Genomic DNA, 24,064 nt, shown 5'->3' with positions numbered 1-24,064 from the left:
TGAGTATTCATGATTCTTGTGCTCTTGGATGACATGCAGAATACAATAGTTCATGAGCTCTGGAAGGTGAGTATTCATGAGTCATGTGCTCATGGATGAGATGCAGAATACAGGAAGTAATGAGCTCTGGAAGGTGAGTATTCATGAGTCATGTGCCCATGGATGAGATGCAGAATACAGGAAGTAATGAGCTCTGGAAGGTGAGTATTCATGGGTCTTGTGCTCATGGATGAGATGCAGAATACAGGAAGTAATGAGCTCTGGAAGGTGAGTATTCATGAGTCTTATGCTCATGGATGAGAGGCAGAATACAGGATGTAATTAGCTCTGGAAGGTGAGTATTCATGAGTCTTGTGCTCATGGATGAGATGCAGAATACAGGAAGTAATGAGCTCTGGAAGGTGAGTATTCATGAGTCATTTGTGCTCATGGATGAGATGCAGAATACAGGAAGTAATGAGCTCTGGAAGGTGAGTATTCATGAGTCATTTGTGCTCATGGATGAGATGCAGAATACAGGAAGTAATGAGCTCTGGAAGGTGAGTATTCATGAGTCTTGTGCTCATGGATGAGTTGCAGAATACAGGATGTAATGAGCTCTAGAAGGTGAGTATTCATGAGTCTTGTGCTCATGGATGAGATGCAGAATACAGGAAGTTATGAGCTCTGGAAGGTGAGTATTCATGAGTCTTATGCTCATGGATGAGATGCAGAATACAGGATGTAATTGGCTCTGGAAGGTGAGTATTCATGAGTCATTTGTGCTCATGGATGAGATGCAGAATACAGGAAGTAATGAGCTCTGGAAGGTGAGTATTCATGAGTCATTTGTGCTCATGGATGAGATGCAGAATACAGGAAGTAATGAGCTCTGGAAGGTGAGTATTCATGAGTCATTTGTGCTCATGGATGAGATGCAGAATACAGGAAGTAATGAGCTCTGGAAGGTGAGTATTCATGAGTCTTGTGCTCATGGATGAGCTGCAGAATACAGGAAGTAATGAGCTCTGGAAGGTGAGTATTCATGAGTCATTTGTGCTCATGGATGAGATGCAGAATACAGGAAGTAATGAGCTCTGGAAGGTGAGTATTCATGAGTCTTGTGCTCATGGATGAGATGCAGAATACAGGAAGTAATGAGCTCTGGAAGGTGAGTATTCATGAGTCTTGTGCTCATGGATGAGATGCAGAATACAGGGTGTAATGAGCTCTGGAAGGTGAGTATTCATGAGTCTTGTGCTCATGGATGAGATGCAGAATACAGGAAGTAATGAGCTCTGGAAGGTGAGTATTCATGAGTCATTTGTGCTCATGGATGAGATGCAGAATACAGGAAGTAATGAGCTCTGGAAGGTGAGTATTCATGAGTCATTTGTGCTCATGGATGAGATGCAGAATACAGGAAGTAATGAGCTCTGGAATGTGAGTATTCATGAGTCTTATGCTCATGGATGAGATGCAGAATACAATAGTTCATGAGCTCTGGAAGGTGAGTATTCATGAGTCATGTGCTCATGGATGAGATGCAGAATACAGGAAGTAATGAGCTCTGGAAGGTGAGTATTCATGAGTCATTTGTGCTCATTGATGAGATGCAGAATACAGGAAGTAATGAGCTCTGGAAGGTGAGTATTCATGAGTCTTGTGCTCACGTATGACATACAGAATACAATAGTTCATGAGCTCTGGAAGGTGAGTATTCATGAGTCATGTGCTCATGGATGAGATGCAGAATACAGGAAGTAATGAGCTATGGAAGGTGAGTATTCATGAGTCATTTGTGCTCATTGATGAGATGCAGAATACAGGAAGTAATGAGCTCTGGATGGTGCGTATTCATGAGTCTTGTGCTCATGGATGAGATGCAGAATACAGGAAGTAATGAGCTCTGGAAGGTGAGTATTCATGAGTCTTGTGCTCATGGATGAGATGCAGAATACAGGAAGTAATGAGCTCTGGAAGGTGAGTATTCATGAGTCATTTGTGCTCATGGATGAGATGCAGAATACAGGAAGTAATGAGCTCTGGAAGGTGAGTATTCATGAGTCATTTGTGCTCATGGATGAGATGCAGAATACAGGAAGTAATGAGCTCTGGAAGGTGAGTATTCATGAGTCATTTGTGCTCATGGATGAGATGCAGAATACAGGAAGTAATGAGCTGTAGAAGGTGAGTATTCATGAGTCATGTGCTCATGGATGACATGCAGAATACAATAGTTCATGAGAGTATTCACAAGTCTTGTGCTCATGGATGACATGCAGAATACAATAGTTCATGAGCCCTGGAAGGTGAGTATTCATGAGTCATGTGCTCATGGATGAGATGCAGAATACAGGAAGTAATGAGCTCTGGAAAGTGAGTATTAATGAGTCATTTGTGCTCATGGATGAGATGCAGAATACAGGAGGTAATGAGCTCTGGAAGGTGAGTATTCATGAGTCTTGTGCTCATGGATGAGATGCAGAATACAGGAAGTAATGAGCTCTGGAAGGTGAGTATTCATGAGTCCTTTCTGCTCATGGATGAGATGCAGAATACAGGAAGTAATGCACTTTGGAAGGTGAGTATTCATGAGTCATGTGCTCATGGATGAGATGCAGAATACAGGAAGTAATGCGCTCTGGAAAGTGAGTATTCATGAGTCATTTGTGCTCATGGATGAGATGCAGAATACAGGAGGTAATGAGCTCTGGAAGGTGAGTATCCATGAGTCTTGTGCTCATGGATGAGAAGCAGAATACAGGAAGTAATGAGCTCTGGAAGGTGAGTATTCATGAGTCTTGTGCTCATGGATGACATGCAGAATACAGGAAGTAATGAGCTCTGGAAGGTGAGTATTCATGAGTCTTGTGCTCATGGGTGACATGCAGAATACAGGATGTAATTAGCTCTGGAAGGTGAGTATTCATGAGTCTTGTGCTCATGGATGACATACAGAATACAAAATGTAATGAGCTATGGAATGTGAGTTTTCATGAGTCTTGTGCTCATGGATGAGATGCAGAATACAGGAAGTAATGAGCTATGTAATGTGAGTATTCATGAGTCTTGTGCTCATGGATGAGATGCAGAATAGAACATTTCTTGAGCTCTAAAAGGTGAGTATTCATGAGTCATGTGCTCATGGATGACATGCAGAATACAATAGTTCATGAGAGTATTCACAAGTCTTGTGCTCATGGATGACATGCAGAATACAATAGTTCATGAGCTCTGGAAGGTGAGTATTCATGAGTCATGTGCTCATGGATGAGATGCAGAATACAGGAGGTAATGAGCTCTGGAAAGTGAGTATTCATGAGTCTTGTGCTCATGGATGAGATGCAGAATACAGGAAGTAATGAGCTCTGGAAGGTGAGTATTCATGAGTCCTTTCTGCTCATGGATGAGATGCAGAATACAGGAAGTAATGAGCTCTGGAAGTTGAGTATTCATGAGTCCTTTGTGCTCATGGATGAGATGCAGAAAACAGGAAGTAATGAGCTCTGGAAGGTGAGTATTCATGAGTCTTGTGCTCATGGATGAGATGCAGAATATAGGAAGTAATGAGCTCTGGAAGGTGAGTATTCATGAGTCATTTATGCTCATGGATGAGATGCAGAATACAGGAAGTAATGAGCTCTGGAAGGTGAGTATTCATGAGTCTTGTGCTCATGGATGAGATGCAGAATACAGCAAGAAATGAGCTCTAGAAGGTGAGTATTCATGAGTCCTTTGTGCTCATGGATGAGATGCAGAATACAGGAAGTAATGAGCTCTGGAAGGTGAGTATTCATGAGTCATTTGTGCTCATGGATGAGATGCAGAATACAGGAAGTAATGAGCTCTAGAAGGTGAGTATTCATGAGTCTTGTGCTCATGGATGAGATGCAGAATACAGGAAGTAATGAGCTCTGGAAGGTGAGTATTCATGAGTCTTGTGCTCATGGATGCGATGCAGAATACAGGATGTAATTAGCTCTGGAAGGTGAGTATTCATGAGTCTTGTGCTCATGGATGAGATGCAGAATACAGGACGTAATGAGCTCTGGAAGGTGAGTATTCATGAGTCTTGTGCTCATGGATGAGATGCAGAATACAGGATGTAATTAGCTCTGGAAGGTGAGTATTCATGAGTCTTGTGCTCATGGATGAGATGCAGAATACAGGAAGTAATGAGCTCTGGAATGTGAGTATACATGAGTCATTTGTGCTCATGGATGAGATGCAGAATACAGGAAGTAATGAGCTCTGGAAGGTGAGTATTCATGAGTCATTTGTGCTCATGGATGAGATGCAGAATACAGGAAGTAATGAGCTCTGGAAGGTGAGTATTCATGAGTCCTTTGTGCTCATGGATGAGATGCAGAATACAGGAAGTAATGAGCTCTGGAAGGTGAGTATTCATGAGTCTTGTGCTCATGGATGAGATGCAGAATACAGGAAGTAATGAGCTCTGGAAGGTGAGTATTCATGAGTCTTGTGCTCATGGATGAGATGCAGAATACAGGAAATGAGATGCAGAATACAGGACGTAATGAGCTCTGGAAGGTGAGTATTCATGAGTCTTGTGCTCATGGATGAGATGCAGAATACAGGATGTAATTAGCTCTGGAAGGTGAGTATTCATGAGTCTTGTGCTCATGGATGAGATGCAGAATACAGGAAGTAATGAGCTCTGGAATGTGAGTATACATGAGTCATTTGTGCTCATGGATGAGATGCAGAATACAGGAAGTAATGAGCTCTGGAAGGTGAGTATTCATGAGTCATTTGTGCTCATGGATGAGATGCAGAATACAGGAAGTAATGAGCTCTGGAAGGTGAGTAATCATGAGTCCTTTGTGCTCATGGATGAGATGCAGAATACAGGAAGTAATGAGCTCTGGAAGGTGAGTATTCATGAGTCTTGTGCTCATGGATGAGATGCAGAATACAGGAAGTAATGAGCTCTGGAAGGTGAGTATTCATGAGTCTTGTGCTCATGGATGAGATGCAGAATACAGGAAGTAATGAGCTCTGGAAGGTGAGTATTCATGAGTCTTGTGCTCATGGATGAGATGCAGAATACAGGAAGTAATGAGCTCTGGAAGGTGAGTATTCATGAGTCTTGTGCTCATGGATGAGATGCAGAATACAGGAAGTAATGAGCTCTGGAAGGTGAGTATTCATGAGTCATTTGTGCTCATGAATGAGATGCAGAATACAGGAAGTAATGAGCTCTGGAAGGTGAGTATTCATGAGTCTTGTGCTCACGGATGACATACAGAATACAATAGTTCATGAACTCCGGGAAGTGTGTATTCATGAGTCATGTGCTCATGGATGAGATGCAGAATACAGGAAATAATGAGCTCTGGAAGGTGAGTATTCATGAGTCATTTGTGCTCATGGATGAGATGCAGAATACAGGAAGTAATGAGCTCTGGAAGGTGAGTATTCATGAGTCTTGTGCTCATGGATGAGATGCAGAATACAGGAAGTAATGAGCTCTGGAAGGTGAGTATTCATGAGTCTTGTGCTCATGGATGAGATGCAGAATACAGGATGTAATTAGCTCTGGAAGGTGAGTATTCATGAGTCTTGTGCTCATGGATGAGATGCAGAATACAGGAAGTAATGAGCTCTGGAAGGTGAGTATTCATGAGTCTTGTGCTCATGGATGAGATGCAGAATACAGGATGTAATTAGCTCTGGAAGGTGAGTATTCATGAGTCTTGTGCTCATGGATGAGATGCAGAATACAGGATGTAATTAGCTCTGGAAGGTGAGTATTCATGAGTCTTGTGCTCATGGATGAGATGCAGAATACAGGAAGTAATGAGCTCTGGAAGGTGAGTATTCATGAGTCATTTGTGCTCATGGATGAGATGCAGAATACAGGAAGTAATGAGCTCTGGAAGGTGAGTATTCATGAGTCTTGTGCTCACGGATGACATACAGAATACAATAGTTCATGAACTCCGGGAAGTGAGATTTCATGATTCTTGTGCTCTTGGATGACATGCAGAATACAATAGTTCATGAGCTCTGGAAGGTGAGTATTCATGAGTCATGTGCTCATGGATGAGATGCAGAATACAGGAAGTAATGAGCTCTGGAAGGTGAGTATTCATGAGTCATGTGCTCATGGATGAGATGCAGAATACAGGAAGTAATGAGCTCTGGAAGGTGAGTATTCATGAGTCTTGTGCTCATGGATGAGATGCAGAATACAGCAAGTAATGAGCTCTGGAAGGTGAGTATTCATGAGTCATTTGTGCTCATGAATGAGATGCAGAATACAGGAAGTAATGAGCTCTGGAAGGTGAGTATTCATGAGTCTTGTGCTCACGGATGACATACAGAATACAATAGTTCATGAACTCCGGGAAGTGTGTATTCATGAGTCATGTGCTCATGGATGAGATGCAGAATACAGGAAATAATGAGCTCTGGAAGGTGAGTATTCATGAGTCATTTGTGCTCATGGATGAGATGCAGAATACAGGAAGTAATGAGCTCTGGAAGGTGAGTATTCATGAGTCTTGTGCTCATGGATGAGATGCAGAATACAGGAAGTAATGAGCTCTGGAAGGTGAGTATTCATGAGTCTTGTGCTCAGGGATGAGATGCAGAATACAGGAAGTAATGAGCTCTGGAAGGTGAGTATTCATGAGTCATTTGTGCTCATGGATGAGATGCAGAATACAGGAAGTAATGAGCTCTGGAAGGTGAGTATTCATGAGTCTTGTGCTCATGGATGAGATGCAGAATACAGGAAGTAATGAGCTCTGGAAGGTGAGTATTCATGAGTCTTGTGCTCATGGATGAGATGCAGAATACAGGAAATAATGAGCTCTGGAAGGTGAGTATTCATGAGTCATTTGTGCTCATGGATGAAATGCAGAATACAGGAAGTAATGAGCTCTGGAAAGTGAGTATTCATGAGTCATTTGTGCTCATGGATGAGCTGCAGAATACAGGAAGTAATGAGCTCTGGAAGGTGAGTATTCATGAGTCATTTGTGCTCATGGATGAGATGCAGAATACAGGAAGTAATGAGCTCTGGAAGGTGAGTATTCATGAGTCTTTGGCTCATGGATGAGATGCAGAATACAGGAAGTAATGAGCTCTGGAAGGTGAGTATTCATGAGTCTTGTGCTCATGGATGAGATGCAGAATACAGGGTGTAATGAGCTCTGGAAGGTGAGTATTCATGAGTCTTGTGCTCATGGATGAGATGCAGAATACAGGAAGTAATGAGCTCTGGAAGGTGAGTATTCATGAATCATTTGTGCTCATGGATGAGATGCAGAATACAGGAAGTAATGAGCTCTGGAAGGTGAGTATTCATGAGTCTTGTGCTCATGGATGAGATGCAGAATACAGGAAGTAATGAGCTCTGGAAGGTGAGTATTCATGAGTCTTGTGCTCATGGATGAGATGCAGAATACAGGAAGTAATGAGCTCTGGAAGGTGAGTATTCATGAGTCTTGTGCTCATGGATGAGTTGCAGAATACAGGATGTAATGAGCTCTCGAAGGTGAGTATTCATGAGTCTTGTGCTCATGGATGAGATGCAGAATACAGGATGTAATGAGCTCTGGAAGGTGAGTATTCATGAGTCATGTCCTCATGGATGAGATGCAGAATACAGGAAGTAATGAGCTCTGGAAGGTGAGTATTCATGAGTCTTGTGCTCATGGATGAGATGCAGAATACAGGAAGTAATGAGCTCTGGAAGGTGAGTATTCATGAGTCATTTGTGCTCATGAATGAGATGCAGAATACAGGAAGTAATGAGCTCTGGAAGGTGAGTATTCATGAGTCTTGTGCTCACGGATGACATACAGAATACAATAGTTCATGAACTCAGGGAAGTGTGTATTCATGAGTCATGTGCTCATGGATGAGATGCAGAATACAGGAAATAATGAGCTCTGGAAGGTGAGTATTCATGAGTCATTTGTGCTCATGGATGAGATGCAGAATACAGGAAGTAATGAGCTCTGGAAGGTGAGTATTCATGAGTCTTGTGCTCATGGATGAGATGCAGAATACAGGAAGTAATGAGCTCTGGAAGGTGAGTATTCATGAGTCTTGTGCTCATGGATGAGATGCAGAATACAGGATGTAATTAGCTCTGGAAGGTGAGTATTCATGAGTCTTGTGCTCATGGATGAGATGCAGAATACAGGAAGTAATGAGCTCTGGAAGGTGAGTATTCATGAGTCATTTGTGCTCATGGATGAGATGCAGAATACAGGAAGTAATGAGCTCTGGAAGGTGAGTATTCATGAGTCATTTGTTCTCATGGATGAGATGCAGAATACAGGAAGTAATGAGCTCTGGAAGGTGAGTATTCATGAGTCTTGTGCTCATGGATGAGATGCAGAATACAGGAAGTAATGAGCTCTGGAAGGTGAGTATTCATGAGTCTTGTGCTCATGGATGAGATGCAGAATACAGGAAATAATGAGCTCTGGAAGGTGAGTATTCATGAGTCATTTGTGCTCATGGATGAAATGCAGAATACAGGAAGTAATGAGCTCTGGAAAGTGAGTATTCATGAGTCATTTGTGCTCATGGATGAGCTGCAGAATACAGGAAGTATTGAGCTCTGGAAGGTGAGTATTCATGAGTCATTTGTGCTCATGGATGAGATGCAGAATACAGGAAGTAATGAGCTCTGGAAGGTGAGTATTCATGAGTCTTGTGCTCATGGATGAGATGCAGAATACAGGAAGTAATGAGTTCTGGAAGGTGAGTATTCATGAGTCTTGTGCTCATGGATGAGATGCAGAATACAGGGTGTAATGAGCTCTGGAAGGTGAGTATTCATGAGTCTTGTGCTCATGGATGAGATGCAGAATACAGGAAGTAATGAGCTCTGGAAGGTGAGTATTCATGAGTCTTGTGCTCACGGATGACATACAGAATACAATAGTTCATGAACTCCGGGAAGTGAGTATTCATGATTCTTGTGCTCTTGGATGACATGCAGAATACAATAGTTCATGAGCTCTGGAAGGTGAGTATTCATGAGTCATGTGCTCATGGATGAGATGCAGAATACAGGAAGTAATGAGCTCTGGAAGGTGAGTATTCATGAGTCATGTGCCCATGGATGAGATGCAGAATACAGGAAGTAATGAGCTCTGGAAGGTGAGTATTCATGAGTCTTGTGCTCATGGATGAGATGCAGAATACAGGAAGTAATGAGCTCTGGAAGGTGAGTATTCATGAGTCTTATGCTCATGGATGAGAGGCAGAATACAGGATGTAATTAGCTCTGGAAGGTGAGTATTCATGAGTCTTGTGCTCATGGATGAGATGCAGAATACAGGAAGTAATGAGCTCTGGAAGGTGAGTATTCATGAGTCATTTGTGCTCATGGATGAGATGCAGAATACAGGAAGTAATGAGCTCTGGAAGGTGAGTATTCATGAGTCATTTGTGCTCATGGATGAGATGCAGAATACAGGAAGTAATGAGCTCTGGAAGGTGAGTATTCATGAGTCTTGTGCTCATGGATGAGTTGCAGAATACAGGATGTAATGAGCTCTAGAAGGTGAGTATTCATGAGTCTTGTGCTCATGGATGAGATGCAGAATACAGGAAGTTATGAGCTCTGGAAGGTGAGTATTCATGAGTCTTATGCTCATGGATGAGATGCAGAATACAGGATGTAATTGGCTCTGGAAGGTGAGTATTCATGAGTCATTTGTGCTCATGGATGAGATGCAGAATACAGGAAGTAATGAGCTCTGGAAGGTGAGTATTCATGAGTCATTTGTGCTCATGGATGAGATGCAGAATACAGGAAGTAATGAGCTCTGGAAGGTGAGTATTCATGAGTCATTTGTGCTCATGGATGAGATGCAGAATACAGGAAGTAATGAGCTCTGGAAGGTGAGTATTCATGAGTCTTGTGCTCATGGATGAGCTGCAGAATACAGGAAGTAATGAGCTCTGGAAGGTGAGTATTCATGAGTCATTTGTGCTCATGGATGAGATGCAGAATACAGGAAGTAATGAGCTCTGGAAGGTGAGTATTCATGAGTCTTGTGCTCATGGATGAGATGCAGAATACAGGAAGTAATGAGCTCTGGAAGGTGAGTATTCATGAGTCTTGTGCTCATGGATGAGATGCAGAATACAGGGTGTAATGAGCTCTGGAAGGTGAGTATTCATGAGTCTTGTGCTCATGGATGAGATGCAGAATACAGGAAGTAATGAGCTCTGGAAGGTGAGTATTCATGAGTCTTGTGCTCACGGATGACATACAGAATACAATAGTTCATGAACTCCGGGAAGTGTGTATTCATGAGTCATGTGCTCATGGATGAGATGCAGAATACAGGAAATAATGAGCTCTGGAAGGTGAGTATTCATGAGTCATTTGTGCTCATGGATGAGATGCAGAATACAGGAAGTAATGAGCTCTGGAAGGTGAGTATTCATGAGTCTTGTGCTCATGGATGAGATGCAGAATACAGGAAGTAATGAGCTCTGGAAGGTGAGTATTCATGAGTCTTGTGCTCATGGATGAGATGCAGAATACAGGATGTAATTAGCTCTGGAAGGTGAGTATTCATGAGTCTTGTGCTCATGGATGAGATGCAGAATACAGGAAGTAATGAGCTCTGGAAGGTGAGTATTCATGAGTCATTTGTGCTCATGGATGAGATGCAGAATACAGGAAGTAATGAGCTCTGGAAGGTGAGTATTCATGAGTCATTTGTGCTCATGGATGAGATGCAGAATACAGGAAGTAATGAGCTCTGGAAGGTGAGTATTCATGAGTCTTGTGCTCATGGATGAGATGCAGAATACAGGAAGTAATGAGCTCTGGAAGGTGAGTATTCATGAGTCTTGTGCTCATGGATGAGATGCAGAATACAGGAAATAATGAGCTCTGGAAGGTGAGTATTCATGAGTCATTTGTGCTCATGGATGAAATGCAGAATACAGGAAGTAATGAGCTCTGGAAAGTGAGTATTCCTGAGTCATTTGTGCTCATGGATGAGCTGCAGAATACAGGAAGTAATGAGCTCTGGAAGGTGAGTATTCATGAGTCATTTGTGCTCATGGATGAGATGCAGAATACAGGAAGTAATGAGCTCTGGAAGGTGAGTATTCATGAGTCTTGTGCTCATGGATGAGATGCAGAATACAGGAAGTAATGAGCTCTGGAAGGTGAGTATTCATGAGTCTTGTGCTCATGGATGAGATGCAGAATACAGGGTGTAATGAGCTCTGGAAGGTGAGTATTCATGAGTCTTGTGCTCATGGATGAGATGCAGAATACAGGAAGTAATGAGCTCTGGAAGGTGAGTATTCATGAGTCTTGTGCTCACGGATGACATACAGAATACAATAGTTCATGAACTCCGGGAAGTGAGTATTCATGATTCTTGTGCTCTTGGATGACATGCAGAATACAATAGTTCATGAGCTCTGGAAGGTGAGTATTCATGAGTCATGTGCTCATGGATGAGATGCAGAATACAGGAAGTAATGAGCTCTGGAAGGTGAGTATTCATGAGTCATGTGCCCATGGATGAGATGCAGAATACAGGAAGTAATGAGCTCTGGAAGGTGAGTATTCATGAGTCTTGTGCTCATGGATGAGATGCAGAATACAGGAAGTAATGAGCTCTGGAAGGTGAGTATTCATGAGTCTTATGCTCATGGATGAGATGCAGAATACAGGATGTAATTAGCTCTGGAAGGTGAGTATTCATGAGTCTTGTGCTCATGGATGAGATGCAGAATACAGGAAGTAATGAGCTCTGGAAGGTGAGTATTCATGAGTCATTTGTGCTCATGGATGAGATGCAGAATACAGGAAGTAATGAGCTCTGGAAGGTGAGTATTCATGAGTCATTTGTGCTCATGGATGAGATGCAGAATACAGGAAGTAATGAGCTCTGGAAGGTGAGTATTCATGAGTCTTGTGCTCATGGATGAGATGCAGAATACAGGAAGTAATGAGCTCTGGAAGGTGAGTATTCATGAGTCTTGTGCTCATGGATGAGTTGCAGAATACAGGATGTAATGAGCTCTGGAAGGTGAGTATTCATGAGTCTTGTGCTCATGGATGAGATGCAGAATACAGGAAGTTATGAGCTCTGGAAGGTGAGTATTCATGAGTCTTATGCTCATGGATGAGATGCAGAATACAGGATGTAATTGGCTCTGGAAGGTGAGTATTCATGAGTCATTTGTGCTCATGGATGAGATGCAGAATACAGGAAGTAATGAGCTCTGGAAGGTGAGTATTCATGAGTCATTTGTGCTCATGGATGAGATGCAGAATACAGGAAGTAATGAGCTCTGGAAGGTGAGTATTCATGAGTCATTTGTGCTCATGGATGAGATGCAGAATACAGGAAGTAATGAGCTCTGGAAGGTGAGTATTCATGAGTCTTGTGCTCATGGATGAGCTGCAGAATACAGGAAGTAATGAGCTCTGGAAGGTGAGTATTCATGAGTCATTTGTGCTCATGGATGAGATGCAGAATACAGGAAGTAATGAGCTCTGGAAGGTGAGTATTCATGAGTCTTGTGCTCATGGATGAGATGCAGAATACAGGAAGTAATGAGCTCTGGAAGGTGAGTATTCATGAGTCTTGTGCTCATGGATGAGATGCAGAATACAGGGTGTAATGAGCTCTGGAAGGTGAGTATTCATGAGTCTTGTGCTCATGGATGAGATGCAGAATACAGGAAGTAATGAGCTCTGGAAGGTGAGTATTCATGAGTCTTGTGCTCATGGATGAGATGCAGAATACAGGAAGTAATGAGCTCTGGAAGGTGAGTATTCATGAGTCTTGTGCTCACGGATGACATACAGAATACAATAGTTCATGAACTCCGGGAAGTGAGTATTCATGATTCTTGTGCTCTTGGATGACATGCAGAATACAATAGTTCATGAGCTCTGGAAGGTGAGTATTCATGAGTCATGTGCCCATGGATGAGATGCAGAATACAGGAAGTAATGAGCTCTGGAAGGTGAGTATTCATGAGTCTTGTGCTCATGGATGAGATGCAGAATACAGGAAGTAATGAGCTCTGGAAGGTGAGTATTCATGAGTCTTATGCTCATGGATGAGATGCAGAATACAGGATGTAATTAGCTCTGGAAGGTGAGTATTCATGAGTCTTGTGCTCATGGATGAGATGCAGAATACAGGAAGTAATGAGCTCTGGAAGGTGAGTATTCATGAGTCATTTGTGCTCATGGATGAGATGCAGAATACAGGAAGTAATGAGCTCTGGAAGGTGAGTATTCATGAGTCATTTGTGCTCATGGATGAGATGCAGAATACAGGAAGTAATGAGCTCTGGAAGGTGAGTATTCATGAGTCTTGTGCTCATGGATGAGATGCAGAATACAGGAAGTAATGAGCTCTGGAAGGTGAGTATTCATGAGTCTTGTGCTCATGGATGAGTTGCAGAATACAGGATGTAATGAGCTCTGGAAGGTGAGTATTCATGAGTCTTGTGCTCATGGATGAGATGCAGAATACAGGAAGTAATGAGCTCTGGAAGGTGAGTATTCATGAGTCTTATGCTCATGGATGAGATGCAGAATACAGGATGTAATTGGCTCTGGAAGGTGAGTATTCATGAGTCATTTGTGCTCATGGATGAGATGCAGAATACAGGATGTAATTAGCTCTGGAAGGTGAGTATTCATGAGTCTTGTGCTCATGGATGAGATGCAGAATACAGGAAGTAATGAGCTCTGGAAGGTGAGTATTCATGAGTCATTTGTGCTCATGGATGAGATGCAGAATACAGGAAGTAATGAGCTCTGGAAGGTGAGTATTCATGAGTCATTTGTGCTCATGGATGAGATGCAGAATACAGGAAGTAATGAGCTCTGGAAGGTGAGTATTCATGAGTCTTGTGCTCATGGATGAGATGCAGAATACAGGAAGTAATGAGCTCTGGAAGGTGAGTATTCATGAGTCTTGTGCTCATGGATGAGATGCAGAATACAGGAAGTAATGAGCTCTGGAAGGTGAGTATTCATGAGTCATTTGTGCTCATGGATGAGATGCAGAATACAGGAAGTAATGAGCTCTGGAAGGTGAGTATTCATGAGTCATTTGTGCTCATGGATGAGATGCAGAATACAGGAAGTAATGAGCTCTGGAAGGTGAGTATTCATGAGTCATTTGTGCTCATGGATGAGATGCAGAATACAGGAAGTAATGAGCTCTGGAATCTGAGTATTCATGAGTCTTATGCTCATGGATGAGATGCAGAATACAGGAAGTAATGAGCTCTGGAAGGTGAGTATTCATGAGTCTTGTGCTCATGGATGAGATGCAGAATACAGGGTGTAATGAGCTCTGGAAGGTGAGTATTCATGAGTCTTGTGCTCATGGATGAGATGCAGAATACAGGAAGTAATGAGCTCTGGAAGGTGAGTATTCATGAGTCTTGTGCTCATGGATGAGTTGCAGAATACAGGATGTAATGAGCTCTGGAAGGTGAGTATTCATGAGTCTTGTGCTCATGGATGAGATGCAGAATACAGGAAGTTATGAGCTCTGGAAGGTGAGTATTCATGAGTCTTATGCTCATGGATGAGATGCAGAATACAGGATGTAATTGGCTCTGGAAGGTGAGTATTCATGAGTCATTTGTGCTCATGGATGAGATGCAGAATACAGGAAGTAATGAGCTCTGGAAGGTGAGTATTCATGAGTCATTTGTGCTCATGGATGAGATGCAGAATACAGGAAGTAATGAGCTCTGGAAGGTGAGTATTCATGAGTCATTTGTGCTCATGGATGAGATGCAGAATACAGGAAGTAATGAGCTCTGGAAGGTGAGTATTCATGAGTCTTGTGCTCATGGATGAGCTGCAGAATACAGGAAGTAATGAGCTCTGGAAGGTGAGTATTCATGAGTCATTTGTGCTCATGGATGAGATGCAGAATACAGGAAGTAATGAGCTCTGGAAGGTGAGTATTCATGAGTCTTGTGCTCATGGATGAGATGCAGAATACAGGAAGTAATGAGCTCTGGAAGGTGAGTATTCATGAGTCTTGTGCTCATGGATGAGATGCAGAATACAGGGTGTAATGAGCTCTGGAAGGTGAGTATTCATGAGTCTTGTGCTCATGGATGAGATGCAGAATACAGGAAGTAATGAGCTCTGGAAGGTGAGTATTCATGAGTCTTGTGCTCACGGATGACATACAGAATACAATAGTTCATGAACTCCGGGAAGTGAGTATTCATGATTCTTGTGCTCTTGGATGACATGCAGAATACAATAGTTCATGAGCTCTGGAAGGTGAGTATTCATGAGTCATGTGCTCATGGATGAGATGCAGAATACAGGAAGTAATGAGCTCTGGAAGGTGAGTATTCATGAGTCATGTGCCCATGGATGAGATGCAGAATACAGGAAGTAATGAGCTCTGGAAGGTGAGTATTCATGAGTCTTGTGCTCATGGATGAGATGCAGAATACAGGAAGTAATGAGCTCTGGAAGGTGAGTATTCATGAGTCTTATGCTCATGGATGAGATGCAGAATACAGGATGTAATTAGCTCTGGAAGGTGAGTATTCATGAGTCTTGTGCTCATGGATGAGATGCAGAATACAGGAAGTAATGAGCTCTGGAAGGTGAGTATTCATGAGTCATTTGTGCTCATGGATGAGATGCAGAATACAGGAAGTAATGAGCTCTGGAAGGTGAGTATTCATGAGTCATTTGTGCTCATGGATGAGATGCAGAATACAGGAAGTAATGAGCTCTGGAAGGTGAGTATTCATGAGTCTTGTGCTCATGGATGAGATGCAGAATACAGGAAGTAATGAGCTCTGGAAGGTGAGTATTCATGAGTCTTGTGCTCATGGATGAGTTGCAGAATACAGGATGTAATGAGCTCTGGAAGGTGAGTATTCATGAGTCTTGTGCTCATGGATGAGATGCAGAATACAGGAAGTAATGAGCTCTGGAAGGTGAGTATTCATGAGTCTTATGCTCATGGATGAGATGCAGAATACAGGATGTAATTGGCTCTGGAAGGTGAGTATTCATGAGTCATTTGTGCTCATGGATGAGATGCAGAATACAGGAAGTAATGAGCTCTGGAAGGTGAGTATTCATGAGTCATTTGTGCTCATGGATGAGATGCAGAATACAGGAAGTAATGAGCTCTGGAAGGTGAGTATTCATGAGTCATTTGTGCTCATGGATGAGATGCAGAATACAGGAAGTAATGAGCTCTGGAAGGTGAGTATTCATGAGTCATTTGTGCTCATGGATGAGATGCAGAATACAGGAAGTAATGAGCTCTGGAAGGTGAGTATTCATGAGTCATTTGTGCTCATGGATGAGATGCAGAATACAGGAAGTAATGAGCTCTGGAATCTGAGTATTCATGAGTCTTATGCTCATGGATGAGATGCAGAATACAGGAAGTAATGAGCTCTGGAAGGTGAGTATTCATGAGTCTTGTGCTCATGGATGAGATGCAGAATACAGGGTGTAATGAGCTCTGGAAGGTGAGTATTCATGAGTCTTGTGCTCATGGATGAGATGCAGAATACAGGAAGTAATGAGCCCTGGAAGGTGAGTATTCATGAGTCTTGTGCTCACGGATGACATACAGAATACAATAGTTCATGAACTCCGGGAAGTGAGTATTCATGATTCTTGTGCTCTTGGATGACATGCAGAATACAATAGTTCATGAGCTCTGGAAGGTGAGTATTCATGAGTCATGTGCTCATGGATGAGATGCAGAATACAGGAAGTAATGAGCTCTGGAAGGTGAGTATTCATGAGTCATGTGCTCATGGATGAGATGCAGAATACAGGAAGTAATGAGCTCTGGAAGGTGAGTATTCATGAGTCTTGTGCTCATGGATGAGATGCAGAATACAGGAAGTAATGAGCTCTGGAAGGTGAGTATTCATGAGTCTTGTGCTCATGGATGAGATGCAGAATACAGGATGTAATTAGCTCTGGAAGGTGAGTATTCATGAGTCTTGTGCTCATGGATGAGATGCAGAATACAGGAAGTAATGAGCTCTGGAAGGTGAGTATTCATGAGTCATTTGTGCTCATGGATGAGATGCAGAATACAGGAAGTAATGAGCTCTGGAAGGTGAGTATTCATGAGTCATTTGTGCTCATGGATGAGATGCAGAATACAGGAAGTAATGAGCTCTGGAAGGTGAGTATTCATGAGTCTTGTGCTCATGGATGAGATGCAGAATACAGGAAGTAATGAGCTCTGGAAGGTGAGTATTCATGAGTCTTGTGCTCATGGATGAGTTGCAGAATACAGGATGTAATGAGCTCTGGAAGGTGAGTATTCATGAGTCTTGTGCTCATGGATGAGATGCAGAATACAGGAAGTAATGAGCTCTGGAAGGTGAGTATTCATGAGTCATGTGCTCATGGATGACATGCAGAATACAGGAAGTAATGAACTCTGGGAAGTGAGTATTCATGATTCTTGTGCTCTTGGATGACATGCAGAATACAATAGTTCATGAGCTCTGGAAGGTGAGTATTCATGAGTCATGTGCTCATGGATGAGATGCAGAATACAGGAAGTAATGAGCTCTGGAAGGTGAGTATTCATGAGTCATGTGCTCATGGATGAGATGCAGAATACAGGAAGTAATGAGCTCTGGAAGGTGAGTATTCATGAGTCATTTGTGCTCATGGATGAGATGCAGAATACAGGAAGTAATGAGCTCTGGAAGGTGAGTATTCATGAGTCTTGTGCTCACGTATGACATACAGAATACAATAGTTCATGAGCTCTGGAAGGTGAGTATTCATGAGTCATGTGCTCATGGATGAGATGCAGAATACAGGAAGTAATGAGCTCTGGAAGGTGAGTATTCATGAGTCATTTGTGCTCATTGATGAGATGCAGAATACAGGAAGTAATGAGCTCTGGATGGTGCGTATTCATGAGTCTTGTGCTCATGGATGAGATGCAGAATACAGGAAGTAATGAGCTCTGGAAGGTGAGTATTCATGAGTCTTGTGCTCATGGATGAGATGCAGAATACAGGAAGTAATGAGCTCTGGAAGGTGAGTATTCATGAGTCATTTGTGCTCATGGATGAGATGCAGAATACAGGAAGTAATGAGCTCTGGAAGGTGAGTATTCATGAGTCATTTGTGCTCATGGATGAGATGCAGAATACAGGAAGTAATGAGCTCTGGAAGGTGAGTATTCATGAGTCATTTGTGCTCATGGATGAGATGCAGAATACAGGAAGTAATGAGCTCTGGAATGTGAGTATTCATGAGTCTTATGCTCATGGATGAGATGCAGAATACAGGAAGTAATGAGCTCTGGAAGGTGAGTATTCATGAGTCTTGTGCTCATGGATGAGATGCAGAATACAGGAAGTAATGAGCTCTGGAAGGTGAGTATTCATGAGTCTTGTGCTCATGGATGAGATGCAGAATACAGGAAGTAATGAGCTCTGGAAGGTGAGTATTCATGAGTCTTGTGCTCATGGATGAGATGCAGAATACAGGAAGTAATGAGCTCTGGAAGGTGAGTATTCATGAGTCTTGTGCTCATGGATGAGATGCAGAATACAGGATGTAATTAGCTCTGGAAGGTGAGTATTCATGAGTCTTGTGCTCATGGATGAGATGCAGAATACAGGAAGTAATGAGCTCTGGAAGGTGAGTATTCATGAGTCATTTGCGCTCATGGATGAGATGCAGAATACAGGAAGTAATGAGCTCTGGAAGGTGAGTATTCATGAGTCTTGTGCTCATGGATGAGATGCAGAATACAGGAAGTAATGAGCTCTGGAAGGTGAGTATTCATGAGTCTTGTGCTCATGGATGAGATGCAGAATACAGGATGTAATTAGCTCTGGAAGGTGAGTATTCATGAGTCTTGTGCTCATGGATGAGATGCAGAATACAGGAAGTAATGAGCTCTGGAAGGTGAGTATTCATGAGTCATTTGTGCTCATGGATGAGATTCAGAATACAGGAAGTAATGAGCTCTGGTAGGTGAGTATTCATGAGTCATTTGTGCTCATGGATGAGATGCAGAATACAGGAAGTAATGAGCTCTGGAAGGTGAGTATTCATGAGTCATTTGTGCTCATGGATGAGATGCAGAATACAGGAAGTAATGAGCTCTGGAAGGTGAGTATTCATGAGTCATTTGTGCTCATGGATGAGATGCAGAATACAGGAAGTAATGAGCTCTGGGAGGTGAGTATTCATGAGTCTTGTGCTCATGGATGAGATGCAGAATACAGGATGTAATGAGCTCTGGAAGGTGAGTATTCATGAGTCTTGTGCTCATGGATGAGATGCAGAATACAGGAAGTAATGAGCTCTGGAAGGTGTGTATTCATGAGTCTTGTGCTCATGGATGAGATGCAGAATACAGGAAGTAATGAGCTCTGGAAGGTGAGTATTCATGAGTCTTGTGCTCATGGATGAGATGCAGAATACAGGAAGTAATGAGCTCTGGAAGGTGAGTATTCATGAGTCTTGTGCTCACGGATGACATACAGAATACAATAGTTCATGAACTCTGGGAAGTATGTATTCATGATTCTTGTGCTCTTGGATGACATGCAGAATACAATAGTTCATGAGCTCTGGAAGGTGAGTATTCATGAGTCATGTGCTCATGGATGAGATGCAGAATACAGGAAGTAATGAGCTCTGGAACGTGAGTATTCATGAGTCATGTGCTCATGGATGAGATGCAGAATACAGGAAGTAATGAGCTCTGGAAGGTGAGTATTCATGAGTCATGTGCTCATGGATGAGATGCAGAATACAGGAAGTAATGAGCTCTGGAAGGTGAGTATTCATGAGTCATTTGTGCTCATGGATGAGATGCAGAATACAGGAAGTAATGAGCTCTGGAAGGTGAGTATTCATGAGTCTTGTGCTCACGGACGACATACAGAATACAATAGTTCATGAGTTCTGGAAGGTGAGTATTCATGAGTCATGTGCTCATGGATGAGATGCAGATTACAGGATGTAATGAGCTCTGGAAGGTAAGTATTCATGAGTCATTTGTGCTCATGGATGAGATGCAGAATACAGGAAGTAATGAGCTCTGGAAGGTGAGTATTCATGAGTCATGTGTGCTCATGGATGAGATGCATAATACAGGAAGTAATGAGCTCTGGAAGGTGAGTATTCATGAGTCATTTGTGCTCATGGATGAGATGCAGAATACAGGAAGTAATGAGCTCTGGAAGGTGAGTATTCATGAGTCTTGTGCTCATGGATGAGATGCAGAATACAGGAAGTAATGAGCTCTGGAAGGTGAGTATTCATGAGTCATTTGTGCTCATGGATGAGATGCAGAATACAGGATGTAATTAGCTCTGGAAGGTGAGTATTCATGAGTCTTGTGCTCATGGATAAGATGCAGAATACAGGATGTAATGAGCTCTGGAAGGTGAGTATTCATGAGTCTTGTGCTCATGGATGAGATGCAGAATACAGGAAGTAATGAGCTCTGGAAGGTGAGTATTCATGAGTCTTGTGCTCATGGATGAGATGCAGAATACAGGAAGTAATGAGCTCTGGAAGGTGAGTATTCATGAGTCTTGTGCTCATGGATGAGATGCAGAATACAGGATGTAATGAGCTCTGGAAGGTGAGTATTCATGAGTCATGTGCTCATGGATGAGATGCAGAATACAGGAAGTAATGAGCTCTGGTAGGTGAGTATTCATGAGTCATTTGTGCTCATGGATGAGATGCAGAATACAGGAAGTAATGAGCTCTGGAAGGTGAGTATTCATGAGTCATTTGTGCTCATGGATGAGATGCAGAATACAGGAAGTAATGAGCTCTAGAAGGTGAGTATTCATGAGTCATTTGTGCTCATGGATGAGATGCAGAATACAGGAAGTAATGAGCTCTGGGAGGTGAGTATTCATGAGTCTTGTGCTCATGGATGAGATGCAGAATACAGGAAGTAATGAGCTCTGGGAGGTGAGTATTCATGAGTCTTGTGCTCATGGATGAGATGCAGAATACAGGAAGTAATGAGCTCTGGAAGGTGAGTATTCATGAGTCATTTGTGCTCATGGATGAGATGCAGAATACAGGATGTAATTAGCTCTGGAAGGTGAGTATTCATGAGTCTTGTGCTCATGGATGAGATGCAGAATACAGGAAGTAATGAGCTCTGGAAGGTGAGTATTCATGAGTCATTTGTGTTCATGGATGAGATGCAGAATACAGGAAGTAATGAGCTCTGGAAGGTGAGTATTCATGAGTCTTGTGCTCATGGATGAGATGCAGAATACAGGAAGTAATGAGCTCTGGAAGGTGAGTATTCATGAGTCTTGTGCTCATGGATGAGATGCAGAATACAGGAAGTAATGAGCTCTGGAAGGTGAGTATTCATGAGTCTTGTGCTCATGGATGAGATGCAGAATACAGGAAGTAATGAGCTCTGGAAGGTGAGTATTCATGAGTCTTGTGCTCATGGATGAGATGCAGAATACAGGATGTAATGAGCTCTGGAAGGTGAGTATTCATGAGTCTTGTGCTCATGGATGAGATGCAGAATACAGGAAGTAAAGAGCTCTGGAAGGTGTGTATTCATGAGTCTTGTGCTCATGGATGAGATGCAGAATACAGGAAGTAATGAGCTCTGGAAGGTGAGTATTCATGAGTCTTGTGCTCATGGATGAGATGCAGAATACAGGAAGTAATGAGCTCTGGAAGGTGAGTATTCATGAGTCTTGTGCTCACGGATGACATACAGAATACAATAGTGCATGAACTCTGGGAAGTAAGTATTCATGATTCTTGTGCTCTTGGATGACATGCAGAATACAATAGTTCATGAGCTCTGGAAGGTGAGTATTCATGAGTCATGTGCTCATGGATGAGATGCAGAATACAGGAAGTAATGAGCTCTGGAACGTGAGTATTCATGAGTCATGTGCTCATGGATGAGATGCAGAATACAGGAAGTAATGAGCTCTGGAAGGTGAGTATTCATGAGTCATGTGCTCATGGATGAGATGCAGAATACAGGAAGTAATGAGCTCTGGAAGGTGAGTATTCATGAGTCATTTGTGCTCATGGATGAGATGCAGAATACAGGAAGTAATGAGCTCTGGAAGGTGAGTATTCATGAGTCTTGTGCTCACGGACGACATACAGAATACAATAGTTCATGAGCTCTGGAAGGTGAGTATTCATGAGTCATGTGCTCATGGATGAGATGCAGAATACAGGAAGTAATGAGCTCTGGAAGGTAAGTATTCATGAGTCATTTGTGCTCATGGATGAGATGCAGAATACAGGAAGTAATGAGCTCTGGAAGGTGAGTATTCATGAGTCATGTGTGCTCATGGATGAGATGCAGAATACAGGAAGTAATGAGCTCTGGAAGGTGAGTATTCATGAGTCATTTGTGCTCATGGATGAGATGCAGAATACAGGAAGTAATGAGCTCTGGAAGGTGAGTATTCATGAGTCTTGTGCTCATGGATGAGATGCAGAATACAGGAAGTAATGAGCTCTGGAAGGTGAGTATTCATGAGTCATTTGTGCTCATGGATGAGATGCAGAATACAGGATGTAATTAGCTCTGGAAGGTGAGTATTCATGAGTCTTGTGCTCATGGATGAGATGCAGAATACAGGAAGTAATGAGCTCTGGAAGGTGAGTATTCATCAGTCCTTTGTGCTCATGGATGAGATGCAGAATACAGGAAGTAATGAGCTCTGGAAGGTGAGTATTCATGAGTCTTGTGCTCATGGATGATATGCAGAATACAGGAAGTAATTAGCTCTGGAAGGTGAGTATTCATGAGTCTTGTGCTCATGGATGAGATGGAGAATACAGGATGTAATTAGCTCTGGAAGGTGAGTATTCATGAGTCTTGTGCTCATGGATGAGATGCAGAATACAGGAAGTAATGAGCTCTGGTAGGTGAGTATTCATGAGTCATTTGTGCTCATGAATGAGATGCAGAATACAGGAAGTAATGAGCTCTGGAAGGTGAGCATTCATGAGTCATTTGTGCTCATGGATGAGATGCAGAATACAGGAAGTAATGAGCTCTGGAAGGTGAGTATTCATGAGTCATTTGTGCTCATGGATGAGATGCAGAATACAGGAAGTAATGAGCTCTGGGAGGTGAGTATTCATGTGTCTTGTGCTTATGGGTGAGATGCAGAATACAGGAAGTAATGAGCTCTGGGAGGTGAGTATTCATGTGTCTTGTGCTCATGGATGAGATGCAGAATACAGGAAGTAATGAGCTCTGGAAGGTGAGTATTCATGAGTCATTTGTGCTCATGGATGAGATGCAGAATACAGGATGTAATTAGCTCTGGAAGGTGAGTATTCATGAGTCTTGTGCTCATGGATGAGATGCAGAATACAGGAAGTAATGAGCTCTGGAAGGTGAGTATTCATCAGTCCTTTGTGCTCATGGATGAGATGCAGAATACAGGAAGTAATGAGCTCTGGAAGGTGAGTATTCATGAGTCTTGTGCTAATGGATGAGATGCAGAATACAGGATGTAATTAGCTCTGGAAGGTGAGTATTCATGAGTCTTGTGCTCATGGATGAGATGCAGAATACAGGAAGTAATGAGCTCTGGAAGGTGAGTATTCATGAGTCTTGTGCTCATGGATGAGATGCAGAATACAGGAAGTAATGAGCTCTGGAAGGTGAGTATTCATGAGTCTTGTGCTCATGGATGAGATGCAGAATACAGGAAGTAATGAGCTCTGGAAGGTGAGTATTCATGAGTCTTGTGCTCATGGATGAGATGCAGAATACAGGATGTAATGAGCTCTGGAAGGTGAGTATTCATGGGTCTTGTGCTCATGGATGAGATGCAGAATATAGGAAGTAATGAGCTCTGGAAGGTGAGTATTCATGAGTCTTGTGCTCATGGATGAGATGCAGAATACAGGAAGTAATGAGCTCTGGAAGGTGAGTATTCATGAGTCTTGTGCTCATGGATGAAATGCAGAATACAGGAAGTAATGAGCTCTGGAAGGTGAGTATTCATGAGTCTTGTGCTCATGGATGAGATGCAGAATACAGGAAGTAAT

Source organism: Ambystoma mexicanum, chromosome 2q (genome assembly GCF_040938575.1).
Source record: "Ambystoma mexicanum isolate Mex_15411 chromosome 2q, UKY_AmexF1_1, whole genome shotgun sequence".
NCBI classification, from domain to species: Eukaryota; Metazoa; Chordata; class Amphibia; order Caudata; family Ambystomatidae; genus Ambystoma; species Ambystoma mexicanum.
The sequence above is the reverse complement of the archived record's forward strand: the minus strand, read 5'-3'. Positions refer to the sequence as shown.